The sequence below is a fragment of the Phyllostomus hastatus genome, unplaced genomic scaffold (genome assembly GCF_019186645.2).
Source record: "Phyllostomus hastatus isolate PE091 unplaced genomic scaffold, TTU_PhHast_1.1 phas_scaffold_39, whole genome shotgun sequence".
Taxonomy (NCBI): Eukaryota; Metazoa; Chordata; class Mammalia; order Chiroptera; family Phyllostomidae; genus Phyllostomus; species Phyllostomus hastatus.
Genome location: NW_025334028.1, coordinates 9,586,229 through 9,601,858, shown reverse-complemented (window position 1 = coordinate 9,601,858; position 15,630 = coordinate 9,586,229). Strand labels below are relative to the sequence as shown.

Below are 15,630 nucleotides of genomic sequence, written 5' to 3'. Positions count from 1 at the left end.
CAGATGTTCCTTCAATTTTAAACCCAGCATCAGAGACCAAGAGAAAGTCATTTTATTTTATACAAAACAAAATTCACATGTGCCATAAAAGACCCAAGAAAAACTAAACTCAAAACTCTAGTACTGACAGTGCTATCAGTACACTAATTAATGAATGGTCAAATGTCACTGATCAAATATAAAATAGTAACTGTATATCACTGCAATGAAATCCAAGAGGCTTTAACCCTTTGCTATGAGAAACCCAGATGTTTCCAGTTACATGAATGCACACCTACTACGTGCCAAGAGTGCAGCAAGTGGGTGCCAGCATAGAAGGAGAAAGAGCTACCATTACTCTGAAACACCCAGAGAATTGGCTTTAACAGACTTTTTACAAGGTTAGGCAGAGATTTTTTAAAAATAGTTATTAGCTGCTTATGTCATCAATTTAGTAAAAGTGAAGTCCTATGGTTCAAAGTTCAAATTTAGGGTGTGGTGAGAAACGTTGGATTGTCTTATCTTTAAAACAAAAACAAGATAGACAAAGAATAAAAGAACCAACCAGTAGCATACTGCAAAGCCATAGAGCTCTGTCATCAAGTGGGTAGAAAACGTCAAGATTCTGACTTTTGTTTCTCATAAGGACTAAACAAAATGAATCTTTAATGACTTGAACTGCAGGATAAGGAGTCAAAAGAAAATGCAGACAATTGTACTTGAACAATAATAAAATAATTTTTTTAAAAAAAGAATACAGTCAATTTAGTAAAGCTTATCCCAAACAAACTACACTTTATGATGAAAACAAAAGAAAATATAAGGACTATATGTGTACATTTCATTTACAGTGTTCAAGCTCTGGAAGAACCTGTACAATGGAGGCAGAATTCATGTAAGGAATTGTGCCAGTCCTATGCCAAATTTCCACTATCAATTTCCTAAAAAGGTGTTTTTCCCCAATATCTATTAATCACAAAGAAACATAAATAAGCTGTGAATGTACAATTCAGAAAATAAAAACTTACAGTTTAATGACATTATTATGATCAAGATGTTTGATAAACAGTGAATTACAAGTTTTGGACCATCAGGAAAAGGCTTTGTAAACAACCCTCCAGACTTCAAAAAATCTTCAGGTAGTAGATCTGTTCCAGTGTCATGGCAACTAGAACAAGAGCTTCAAAGAAAGCCCAGAGAACCACTCTGCTGTTTGTGTTGTTGTTGATGGCTCTGTGTATTCTCTCCAAACTTCCATGTCTTCCTGTTCATCCTGCACAGCTGTCATCACCACTGCTAGCTCATTAATCATTTCTTACCTTGTTCTGTTTCCATGTTTTGTCATTTTGGGGCCTTCCCAATATCAGTGATGAACCTCACTATCTCTAGAGTGATAGTGGATGTCCCATTGCTAACACAAAACTTACGTGTTCCATCCATATGAGAAGCAAATGTGTGTTCCCACCATACTCAGTCCCTTTATAAATTCCTTCATTATCAGGCCCTGTAATTTCCACATTGATGTCCAGGAAGCCACCCTTAGCAACCTTGAAGATGAGGCCCATCTTGGTGCATGAGGTGACCCTCCAAAGAAGCACTCCTCAACATGCCTGCTGATACTGACGAAGTTCCCAAGGTCATGGCCAGGAGAGCAGCTAAGAGCACCAGCAGCTCTGCGAGGTCACCATGGTAGGGTTGGGACGGAAGCTATTGCTGCTGCCTCAGCTGCCACTGCCTCATCCTCAACAATAAAATGTTCTTTATGGATAGATTCTAGCTACTACCTACAGATGGAATAATAGGATTAGAGTGCAACCTTCTTGCAACCCTAATGAAATGATGAATCTAGACAATAATCATCAATAGCTGCTAAAACCATTAGATTATTAAGGGTAGTTGGGTAAGTTATAATGAATGGATCAGCTGACAACATCTGGACTCACTGATAGGTTATCACAGAAAGAGATAATTAGATATCATGAGCTTTCTGTGGTGATTCAGTGAGAAATACATAGTACCAACAATGATGTGTTCTTAAACAGAAGCAAACATGAATCTGATCAAGCTTTTAGATCCAACTGCTCTTTCACTGAAAGTCTAGGAGTAAGAGGAATGTGGTAAATGACACCTCCTGGAACTCTGTAGGCTAAAACCAGGACATTAGAAATCTGAAAAACACAAGTAAATGCCAAGGGAAAAATAAACAGGAAGAAAGAACTGTTATTAAATAATTATATTGTGCTCTGTAAGCATATAAAGAGATATATTGACCAATGTGGGCTTGTTTGGAGCCTGATTCAAATAATACCAAATGTAAAAGATGTTTATGATGCTATCAGGGGAATTTGAATACTGATGGATATTTAATATTAAGAAATGATTGTTTATTTGTGGAGGTATAGTTATGTTAAAAACAGTTCTTTTTCCCAATGCATATTAAATTTTAACAGATAAAGTAGTAGGCTATCTGAGGTTTGCCTCAACATAATCCACTGATGGGAGAAAGGGGCAATATAAAGATTGTAGCTGAAAAAATGGGCCATATGTTGGTAATTGTTATGACAAGTGAAGGATCATAGGTAGAGGACTCATGGACATGGGCAATGGGGTGAGGATGACTGTGGGAGTAGGGCAGGGGAGAGCAACAGGGAAAAGGTGGGACAATTGTAATTCAACAACAATAAAAAATAAAAACTGGGTGATCAGTTTTTTATATTATTCTTTTTTTCTACTTTTTAATTTTAGATTTTCCATATTGAATGACAGAGAAATCATGTAATATAGTTTATAGAGAATCTCTCTCCATACCACAAAATGAACTTTCAAGGTGATGTGAGGAGCCATGTACAGCACTGCAGTAACTGGTTGAGCCCCAATCCCTAGAAATGTAAATTTAGACTCATGTATGGCATGGCTGAAAGACCAAAAGAGGTTTTGCAGGAATAATGACTCACAGCATTATTAAAGTTCCTCCAATTTCCAATATGTTGGCTGATTCAGGCCTCCTGAAAGCTTCTTGGTTTTCATTCTTAAGTCTAACTTTGATCCTCACCTTTCACCTACCTTTATCTCCTACTATCATACTGGTCTCCCTTTTGGCAAGAATAATTGAAATATTTATGTCAGAGAACCTGTGCCTTAGAATGAGGGTCCCACTGCCATATTTGAATAGTCATTGCCTCAGCATACCTAACCTGCCTAAGTATTGCTCACCTCTGAGACTCTCTTACTCCTGTTATTTGCCTAATTGTGTAGTTTTGCATGCTAATCTTTATTCTAATGATTTTTAGTGATCAAATTTTCCTCAGATCTACTAACATCCTCTTACCTAAATGACCTAAATTTTAAAATAGTGAGCAGAAGCACAAACAGCTTCTACCTTTTGTAACAGTGAGCAAATAAAAAGGCAAGGTTTTATAAGCAACCTTCTTACTTGTCTCACAGCTTAAAAGCTGCCACTTGAGCTGGGGTTGGGAGTGGGGAGATAGCTGCTCCCCTGCCACAAACCTATGACCTGCTGTAACTCATGATCCTGCACAACAGTATGAAACTAAACACCACAAATCCATAGCAACGACCTTGGTGCCATACAGACCATGGAAATTTCTAGGAAACATTTGTTTATGGTGGTTATGATGCAAACCTGGCTCTGTTTTACCACTGCCCACCCTTACCCAGTTCTTCTATACTCAATTCCCAATAACTTCAAGGGGATCAATATGAAGGAAAAGATACCCCCAACAATATGGCCTCTATTTTTCCAGGAATGTTTATTTTACAATTACTGGCAATATGCTCTAGTTGTAAAGTCATTTTTGTTTGTTTGTTTGTTTGTTTAGGGAAAAGCAACAGTGTATGCATTCACATTGTTCATCTGCAGTAGAGATTACTGGGAAAACTGGCCAGCCAGTTCGGCAGCTACAAATAGAGAGGGCTTCCTTTTATGCAACCCTCAGAATGGAAACATTTTTTTAATTTGGCAAACACATAATTATTATATATAGCTGCAAACAACCTTTGGGACACTAGTAGCCCAGATATCAGAGGGATAGATAATAGGGTATGCTATACCATTAAAAAGAAAATCATAGGAAGTGGTTGTTTTGAATCAAGTATGAAAATCTGGTGAACGCCTGCCAGATTCAAGGCCTTAGTCTGGTAGTTAAACAGGAGATAAAGTTGAAGATGTCACAAATAAAACAGCTGAAATTTATTCTTCTGGTTATATATAAAGTGGTGTACACTTTATATATAACCAGTATATTAACTGGGTACAAACACTCACAAAAGTGTATTGATGAGTTATTTTGGGAGAAATATTTTGTGACATTATACATACTTTAATTTATATGTGTATATTACATTTGGCTTTTTCAAAGTCAGAGTCACACTAATATGGAGCCAGACCTTTACAATATAATAAAACTATATTTAGAAATCTGAATATATGAGGTCTGTCCAGAAGGTATGCAGCCATGTAACATGAAAAATAGAGACATTTATTGAAGAAGATTCAAGATACAAGAAACATTGTACATAGGACAATGATGCCTCAGTCCTGTCCGAGGTAGGCACTTGAGATCTCACACAGTTCCTCCAATCACCATCAGCTGCCCCATCATGTTGTCCTGAATCTCACTGATAATCTGAAATCTCTTCCCTTTCAAAGGTGATTTTAGTTTTAGAAAAAAACAGAAGTTGCAGGAGCCATATCTGGGTTGTAGAGGGCTGGGTCACATGGGTGATTTGATGTTTTGCAAAAAAACCTCTGCACAAGATGTGATGCATGAGCAGGTGCGTTGTTGTGATGAAGCTGTCAATCACCAGTTGCCCATAGCTGCAGCCCTCTGTATCACCTGAATAGTTTCAGCAGAAGAATTTTCCATTGTAACACAAAATTGGATGAAAATTCATTGCTCTACTTGCTCAGTCATTTTTAATGTGATGGTCACACAGTACACACAGCCACTTAATGGCATCTACTGCCTCCACTGACTAGTATGATGAAGTCATCATTATTCACAAATGTGCATTCCAGTCCACTCTCCTTGGCTGCCAGGTTATGTTGTACAAACCAGTTCTCATTATATTAACAATGGCTGGACATTTTCCAGACAGACATTGTATTTCTATCTGCTCTTTCTTTTTAAATTATTTTATTGTTATTCAAGTACAGTTGTCTCTATTTACCCTCCACCACTTCCCTCTACCACAACCATCCCCACCTCCCTCCCCTGATTCCACCCCCACCCCTTGGTTTTGTCCATGTGTTATTTATAGTTATCCCTGAAAACCCTTTCCCTCTTTACCCCCATTATCCCCTTCCACCTCCCCTCTGGTTACCATCAGATTGTTCTTAATTTCAATGTCTCTGATTATATATTGCTTGCTTGTTCGTTTTGTTTATTAGATTCTACTTAAAGGTAAGATCATATGGTATTTGTCCCTTACCACCTGGCTTATTTTGCTTAGCATAATGCTTTCCAGTTCCATCCATGCTGTCGCAAAGCATAGGAGCTCCTTCTTTCTTTCTGCTGCATAGTATTCCATTGGGTAAATGTACCACAGTTTTTTGATCCATTCATTTACAGATGAGCACTTAGGTTGCTTCTAGCACTTGGCTATTGTGAATCATGTTGCTATGAACATTGCAGTGCGTAGGTTCTTTTGAACTGGTGTTTCAGGATTTGTAGGGTATAGTCCCAGCAGTGGAATTGCTGGGTCAAAGGGGAGATTCATTTTTAGTTTTCTGAGGAAATTCCATACTGTTTTCCACAGTGGCTGCACCAACTGCATTCCCACCAACAAAGCAATAGGGTTCCCTTTTCTCCATAACCTCTTCAACACTTGTTTGTTGATTTATGACAGCCATTCTCACCAGTGTGAAGTGTTATCTCCTTGTCGTTTTAATTTGCAATTCTCTGATGGCTAGTGATACTTAACATCTTTTCATATGTCTCTGGGCCCTCTGTATGTCCTCGGAGAAGTGTCTGTTCAGGTCTTTTGCTCATTTCTTAATTGGGTTGTTTATCTTCCTGGAGTGGAGTCATGTGAGTTCTTTACATATTTTGGAGACCAAACCCTTGTCTGAGGTATCATTGGCAAATATGTTTTCCCATATAGTTGTTTCTCTTTTCATTTTAATGCTGTTTTCTTTAGCCATGCAGAAGCTTTTTATTTTGATGAGGTCCAATTTGTTTATTGTTTCCTTTATGTCCCTTGCTCTAGGGGACATATCAGCGAAATATTGCTGTGTAGAATATCTGAGATTTTCCTGCCTATGTTTTCCTCTAAGACTTTTATGGTGAAATGACTTATATTTAAGTCTTTTATCCACCTTGAATTTATTTTTGTGTATGGTGTCAGTTGATGATAGAGTTTCATTTTTTTTGCATGTAGCTAGCTGTCCAGATGGCTAGTTGCTCTTAATATATACTTTTCAAATGGCATTAAACCACTATGAGAAACTGACTTAAAAATTAATTAATTCCAAAGGTCCACTTGGAAATTGAAATTAGCTATCAAATCTTAGAAACTACAATTTGCTTGACTCTAGAGTAATAATGTCTCATGAAAACTGGGCCAAAAGGTCACAAAGTAATGAGGGATGAGTTCCATCTACACTGACAGTTAAGGAGCTGGTCTCTAGCCAGGTTCAACTATAAGTTATCACAATATTGGACCTCCCAATCAGCATTTCTGATCCTCAGTTTCACAGTAAGATGAGAGATTTGTACTTTATGCTTCCAAAATGACTTGTTTGATTTTATAAATTTAAAATATTGTAAAATTTGAGAATTCTAGCTTTTAAAAATTCAAAGCAGAATGATGACCATCTAAAAAGATGAATGGAATTAGCTCTTACAAGATTTTTTAAAGAAACTAATTGCCAGATTGGGACACTGTATTTTATTTTTAAGTTTCCCGGGGAGAGAAATTGTTAAAAAGAAGAACAAATTTATCAGCAAAAACAACTTATTCCTGGAAATAAATTAAATAGGAATTAATTTATTTCCCTGCTGCACTGGAGAATCTGGCTAAAGTGGTAAAAAGTGTCACTTAATCAATTATGGCTTTGTAAGTGGCAAGAAAATATGGCTCACATGAATGTTTCAATTATAAACCCTTTCAATAAAGACAGAGAAAAACAAAAACAATTCTAGGACAAGGTTCTGTGGCCTAAAAGTGCTGTTCCCTGATCACTTCACCAAAAAATGTAAGAAACTCTTTCTCATGTATCAGATGACTTAAGAGAACTTTATGCAGAGCAGCTTTATAGTCTGCATAAATTTTCTCCACCTTCATTTGTATTGCATCTAGGCTGTGATGTTAGTTGAGGTTCAAATCATATGCCTTAGATATCAGAGATAAGGAGGTAAATTATTGATTATGTTGTGAAAAACTAGTATTTTGCCTAGATAGTAGGCTAGCCTGCTCTGTATGTACAGAGGTAGACACTCTCCCAACCCCTAATTGAGCTAATTAAACAAGGACTTGAGGCTTCTGGCAAGGATGGAGTATTAGGTGCCTACTCACACAACCAAAAGAAGGACAACAATTTAAAAACAAAAAAACAACCAGAACTCACAGAAAATTGAACTGTATGGAAGTCCAACAAACAAGGAGTTAAAGAAGAAACATCCATCCAGACAGGCAGGAGGGGCAAAGTCTGGAAGCTCAGCAGAGAGGACTCTTGGCAAAGCGGAGGCTGGCAGACCCACCAAGGCAGTGGCTTGTGGAGGGGCACACAAGGCTGCAGCTGGCAGACCAGGTAGTTCCACATTTGCGTGCAGATAAACCCAAAAGAACAACTGGGAAGCAAGACAGACACACAACCCAGGGCCCCAGCCCAGGGAAATAAAGCCTCAAACCACCGATTGAAAACACCTGTGGGGGTTGATGTGCTGGTAGAAACTCCCAGCCTCACAGGAGAGTGCCTTGGAGGACCCACAGGGTCCTAGAACGTACACAAACCACCCATATGGGAAAAAGCACTGGAAGGGCCCACTTTCCTTGGGAGAAGAGGTGGAAGTGACAGAAAGTTGGCAGAGAGCAGAGCAAGAGCCATTGTTCCCTCTTGGACCTCTCGCCCACATACAGCATCACAACCCAGCCATCTGGGTGGCTCCACCCTGGTGAACACCTATGGCTCTGCCCCTTACTATGTAACAGGTGTGTAAAGACCAAAAAAAAAAAGCTCAATGAAACAACAGAACAAAGCTCCAGAAAAAAATACAATTAAGTGACAAAGAGATAGCCAACCTACCAGATGCACAGTGCAAAACACTGATAATCAGGAGGCTCACAGAACTGGTTCAGTTTGGTCGCAAATTAGATGAAAAAATGAAGGCTATGCTAAGCGAAATAAAGGAAAATGTAGAAGGAACCAATAGCAATGGGAAGGAAAGTGGGACTCAAATCAATGGTGTGGACCAGAAGGAAGAAAGAAACATTCAACCAAAAAAGAATGAAGAAACAAGAATTCAAAAAAATGAGGAGAGGCTTAGGAAGCTCCAGGACATCTTTAAATGTTCTAACATCTGAATTATAGAAGTACCAGAAGGAGAACAGGAAGAGCAACAAGTGGAAAAGTTATTTGAACAAATAATAAAAGAGAACTTTCCCAATCTGGCAAAAGAAATACACTTCCAGGAAGTCCAAAAGCTCAGAGAGGCCCAAAGAAGTTGGACCCAAGGAAGAACACACCAACGCACATCATCATTACATTACCCAAGATTAAAATGAAGAAGAGAATCCTAGAAGCAGCAAGAGATAAGGAGACAGTTACCCACAAAGGAGTTCCCATCAGACTGTCAGCTGATTTCTCAAAAGAGACCTTGCAGGCAAGAAGGGGCTGGAAAGAAGTATTCCAAGTCATGAAAGGCAAGGACCTACACCCAAGATTGCTCTATCCAGCAAAGCTTTCATTTAGAATGGAAGGGCAAATAAAGTGCTTCTCAGATAAGGTCAAGTTAAAGGAGTTCATCAGCACCAAGCCCTTATTTTATGAAATGTTAAAGGGACTTATCTAAGAAAAAGAAGATAAAAAAATATGAACAGTAAAATGACAGCAAACTCACAATTATTAACAACCACACCTAAAACAAAAACAAAAACAAACTAAGCAAACAACTAGAACAGGAACAGAACCACAGAAATGGAGATCACATGGAGGGTTAGGGACAGGAGAGTGGGAGGAGGAGAGAGGGTCAAAGGTACAGAGAATAAGTAGTATAGATAGTAGGTAGAAAATAGACAAGGGAGGGGTAAGAATAGTATGGAAAATGTAGAGGCCAAAGAACTTATATGTATGACCCATGGACATTTCCCCAAAGAGGGGAAATGTGGACGGGAGGGGGTGTGCAGGGTGGAGAGGAGTGAAGGGGAGAAAATGGGACAATTGTAATTGCATAATCAATAAAATATACTTTTTAAAAAAGGAAAAAATAAGTACTTGAAAACTTTTCAAGCACTTGTGCATGCTAATTATATAGTGCACAAGAGCACTTGTACATGCAACAATTTGCAGGAATCTTTTTATATTAGGGAAGTAACTCTTAATCTATGATTTCTGTCATTTGTGTTTGACTCTTTTATGGTTCTTTTATCATATTAACTTATTTTTATTTTCATATGATAAATTTTATTTTGTCTTTTGCCATGATATCTGTTTTCTTCAATTTTTTAAAACTCTGATCATCTGAAATTTATTTAACATGTTATGTGAAATAAATAGGATTAGATCTCTGTCTAATTTTGTTTTCTTTCTGAAAAATTTCCATTTAGTAGGGCATTCTATTAAATAATCCTGGATTAATACTACAGTAAACTTGTTTTATTTTTATGTTAATTTGTTCCCTAGAATAATTATTGGCCAAGGCCTCTAGGTGCTTTCTGAAACTCATTCTTTAGTCAATAAAATTAGGTCATTGGCTTACATTATGATGGTTATCTTCAAGCTTATTACAATGTAATATCCTGAAAGACAGAAATCACACCTTATTTATTCTATACTGTACCATAACTCATGGATTACTTTGCACATCTTCAGCATTTGATAATACTTACTTAAATGAACACTATGATAGTAGAGCATATATTGAATTTATTCAAGAAAATTGAGGCTATTTGAAGGGAAAAAAAGGAACCTCAAACACAACTGCATATGTAGCCATTGAAAACTAATTTTGCATACTGTGGATGCCATGCCTACCCATTGTAATTAACAGGAAAATACCCACAGATTTAGTGTAATTACAATTTGAAAAAAAAGAAGCAACAGCATAGTTGAGCATGGTAACAAAATGAGAGATAAATTGTTGATTATACATCCAATGGTCAGGTACCTTCTTCCTTGATGGGAAATCAAACTTGTTTGTGGCTTAATTCTCTCATGTCAGAAGGTTAGTTCTTAAACTGTGAATTAATTGTAACTGTTATCAACCAAGCATGGTGTCTCATTTCCATTGAAAGTGACTGGTTTAGGTCTGAGCATGTGACCCAATTCTGGCAAGTGAGACCTATAGGTAAGTCCACTGAATGATTGATTAGAAAAGTTTTCTCTGATAATAACATGAAGTACAAGACAGGCTAGAACCATTTATCTCCCCTTTGCTTGTTTTTGATCTGTCTTGAATCACAAGTTTCTAAAAAATGAAGAGATAGGGATCCAAGATGGCAGAGGAGTAAGTGGAAGCTGCACTAACCTCCTAAGAGGGCCAATCTGGAATTACAACTAAATTGGACAGAACTCATCTGGAATAACCAACTGAACAAGAGCTGGAGAGAAGCCTTGTAACCATGGGCAGATAGAAGAAACCACTTCACCACAATGTGACTGGGATGGAGGAAGAAGGAGATGTGAGAGGGCTGAAGTGAGAGAGGGAAATTTCAGCAGGCCAGGGTTCCCCTTAAGAAGCATGGGGCCTAAACCCCAAGCTGGGCTCCCCAGCCTACAGCACCAGAGCTGAAAAGAAGCCCAGATAATATCCAGCTGTGAAAAGCAACATGGTTTCTGTCTATAAGGGAGAGACAGCTGGAGACACAGAGAGCTTCTTAAAGGACCAACACACGTAATTTCATTTGCTGCCACTTGCCCTGGGCTCTGGAAAAGGGTCAGGGGAAAGGGTCAGGAGAGATGCTTGAGGAGAATATGGGTATGGTAACTTTGGGGAGAGAATTAAGGGAGCAGCCTCCAGGATCCCTGTACTGAGTCATTCACAATACTGCAGGATCCATCTTGCTCAGACAGAGCAGTCCCATCCAGGTGACATCAGCCTGATGGAAAGCAATTTCCCCACCCATAGGAATTACTTTGCCCCAGCCTGTGGTGCTTAAATATGAATGCTGATTACAAAGTGACTAGATTAACAACTGGAGGAGACAGCCACAGACAGTGGATCACTGGTAGTCACTAACAGGCTGCCTACGGCTAGACTGGGACACCATCTAAAATCATCAGGGGTGTATCCAGAAAGAGGTGACAGTGCACCTGTACAACAGCATACAGGACATAATGAGCAGAGTGACTCACAGTCAGTTAGCTGGAGGGAAGGACCCATCAAAGAATGACCCCAAAACAACCAAAATCCCATTACAACAAGAGAGCCCCCAAAATTGCATAAATGGCATCTCAAGAGCATCAAGATCAGGAGATCAAGGGGAACACAACACTGAATCCCACAGGTCTCCTCACACAGAAGGTCACACCACAAAGACAGGGAGTCAAAACAGATCAGTAAAAGAAGCAGAAAAAAAACAAGAAGAGACGCCTAAATAAGGAGACAAAAAAATAACATCCAATCAAAAGGAAAGAAGGAATCCCTGGAAAGACTGCTAAATGATATTGAGGCAAGCAAACTATCAGACATTGACTTCAAAATAATGATTATAAGGATGTTCAATGGGTTCAGTGAGAACTAAAAAGAACTCCAGGGAAGCTACAAGGTACTTTCGGTGAACTACACCAGAATGAAAAAGGACATAGAAACTATCAGTAAGAGCCAAGAGGAGATGAAGAATACAATATCTGAAATGAAGAACACAGTAGAAGGAATTAAAAGCAGCCTAGATGAATCAGAGGATTGAACCAGTGAGCTGAAGGACAAGATAGAAAAAAATTCCCAAACAGAGCAACAAAACAAAAAAAGATTCAAAAAGAATAGAGAGGGCTTAAGGGAGATGCAGGACAACACAAAATGTAATAAAATCCATATCATAGAGATACCAACAGGAGAAGAAAAGGAGCAAGGGGTAGAAAACCTGAATAAAAATGTAATGACAGAAAACTTCCCTAACTTTATGAAAGAAAAAGTCACATAAGTCCAGGAAGCACAAAGTGTCCTAATAAAGACAAACCCAAAAAGGTCCACTCCGAGACACATAATGAAAATGGAAAAATTTAAAAATGAAGAGAGAATCTTAAAGGCAGCAAGGAGAAAACATGTAGTAACATACAAGGGCACCCCAATAAGGTGATCCATTGATTACTCAACAGAAACACTACAAGACAGAAAGGAATGGCAAGAAATATTACAAGTAATGAAAAGCAAAGGCCTGCACCCAAGGATACTCTACCCAGCAAGGCTCTCATATAAAATGGAAAGTGAAATAAGGAGCTTCCCAAACCAAAAAATAAATAGATAGATAGATAGATAGATAGATAGATAGATAGATAGATAGATAAAATAAACCTAAATGTAAATGGATTAAATGCTCCAATAATAATAAAACATGATCCACATATATACTTTCTACAAGAGACCCACCTCAGCATAAAAGATCTACAGAAGCTGCAAATGAAAGGATGGAAAAAATTATTCCAAGCAAATTGACATGAAAAAAGACTGGGGTAGCAATATTTATATCAGACAAAATAGATTTCAAAACAAAGGCCAAAAAAGAGCCAAGAGAGTCAAAGAGTCAAAGAGTCAAAGGAAGTGTCCTTCTTTTGACTCTTTTTCTCATAGATATGAGAAACCTACAGCCAACATCATACTCAATGGGCAAAAACTAAAAGCTTTCCTGAGATCAGGAACAAGACAAGGATATCTGCTTTCACCACTTTTATTCAACATAGTATTGGAAGTTCTAGCCATGGCGATCAGGGAAGAAAAAGAAATAAAGGTATCCAAATTGGAAAGGAGGAACCAGAACTGTCATTGTTTGCATATGACATGATAGTATACATAGAAAATGGCTCCACCAAAAAACTCCTTTACCTAACAACTGAATTTGTTGAAATAGCAGGATACAAAGTCAATATTCAGAAATCAAAGGTGTTTTTGTACACCAAAAATCAAATATCAAAAACAGAAACAAGAAAAAAAATTGATTTACTATAGTAACAAGAAAAATAAAGCACATAAGAAGAAACATAACCAAGGATGTAAAATGTCTGTACTTGGAAAACTACAGAACACTGAAGAAATTAAAGAAGATACCAATAAATGGAAGCATATGCCATGTTCATAGATGGAAGAACTCACATCATCAAAATGTCCATACTACCCAAAGCAATCTATAGATTTAACATAATCCATATTAAAATACCAATGACATATTTCACAGATTTAGAACAAATATTTCAAAAATTTATGTGGAACCATAAACAACCCCAAATAGCTGAAAAAATCTTGAGAAAGAAGAACAAAGTAGGAGGGATCACAATACCTGATACCAAATTACAAGGCCACTGTAATCAAAACAGTCTAGTACTGGTATAAGAACAAACATAGATCAATGGAACAGAATAGAGAGCCTCAAAATAAACCCATGTCTTTATGGTCAATTAATATTTGACAAATGGGGCAGAAGCATAAAATGGAGTAAAAAAAGCCCTTTCAACAAATGGCGTTGGGAGATCAGGACTGGCACATGGAAAAAAAAAAATGAAATTAGACCACCAACTTACACCATACACCAAAATAAACGGAAGATGGATGAAAGACTTAAATATAAATCATGACACCATAAACTCCTAGAAGATAACATAGGCAAGAAATTTTCAGATATCCCACACAGCAATATTTTCACCAATACATGCTCTAGAGCAAAGGAAATAAAGATATGAATAAGCAAATGGGACTATATCAAATTAAAAAGCATATGCACTGCTAAAGAAAATATCATTAAAATGAAAAAGAAACCAACCATATGGGAAAACATATTTGCCAATGATACCTTGGACAAGGGTTTGATCTCCAAAATATATAAATAACTCATACAACTCAACACCAGGAAGACAAACAATCCAGTTACAAAGTGGGCAAAGGACTGGAAACAGACACTTTTCGAAGAACAGAGAGTCTATAGGCATATGAAAGGATGTTCAGCATCACTAGCCATCAGACAGATGCAAATTAAAACCACAATGAAATACCATTTCACACCAGTCAGAATGGTCATCATTAATAAGTCAACAATCAATAAGTGCTGAGAAAGATGTGAAGAAAAGGGAAACCTAGTGCACTGTTTCTGTGAATGCAGACTGTAGAAAACAATATGAGATTTCCTCAAAAAACTAAAAATGGAACTGCCTTTGACCCAGCAATTCTACTGCTGGGATTATACCCTAAGAACCATGAAACAACAATTCAAAAGAACCTATGCACCCTGATGTTCATAGCAGTATTACTTACAATATCCAAGTGCTGGAAACAGCCTAGGTGCCCATCAGTAAATAAGTGGATCAAAAAACTGATACATTTAAACAGTGGAATACTACATAGCACAAAGAAAGAAGACAGTCCTACCTTTCATGACAGCATAGATGGAACTGGAGAATATTATGCTAAGTGAAATAAGCCAGGTGGCAAAAGACACATACTGTATGATCTCACCTATAAGAGAAACTTAATAAACAAAACAAACAAATAAGCAAAATAGAACCAGATGCATGGGAAAAAGGAACAGACTGACAGTGACTAAAGGTGTCAAGGGAGAAGGGTTACAGGGGAAAGAAGGGGGAAGGGTCTAGTCAAAGAAAAGGTATAAATGACCCATGGGCATGGACAACAGGATAAGGATTGATTGTGGGAGCAGGGTGTGGGTGGGGCAGGGCAGAGCAATACAGTAAAAATTGGGACAACTGTTACAGTATGACAATAAAAAATGAAAGTAAAAATAAAAGATGAAAAGGGCCTAGGTCCATAAGGGTATTGTTGAACCCCTAAATCAACCAACCCTGGAACTTCTGTAATGCCAGACTTGTGATTATCTGTGGAATTAAACCCCTTTTGTTTAAGTGAGATACATGGAGTTGGACTTGCCTTACTCACAATTGAAAGCATCAGAACTCCTATTTACATACAGTGAAAAAGAACACAAACTTTTTGCCAAATCATAGCTTCACCACTTGCTACTTTTTATATTGAGATAGAAATAAATTTTTATCTAGGTTTTTCTATCTGGTTTTGTTTATTTGTTTGTTTGTTTTGATTATTGTTCAACTATAGTTGTCCCCATTTTCCCCTCACCACTCCTTCCCACCTCACCCACTCCCATCTCCCACACTTAATCCTACCCCCCGTTGGCTTTGTCCATGGGTCCTTCATTCATGTTCCTTGACAACCCTTTCACTTCTATTCAACTGAAACTCATCCCAATTGAGTCTGTTAATCAATGAAACAGATCATTACAGGCAAGAAAAAA

At 37.8% G+C, this 15,630-nt stretch overlaps 1 pseudogene; it reads right to left on the bottom strand.

The window, feature by feature from the left end:
* Positions 1 to 1,069: 1,069 nt before the first annotated feature.
* LOC123806728 overlaps positions 1,070 to 15,630 on the bottom strand; it is a 49,510-nt pseudogene continuing 34,949 nt past the window's right edge.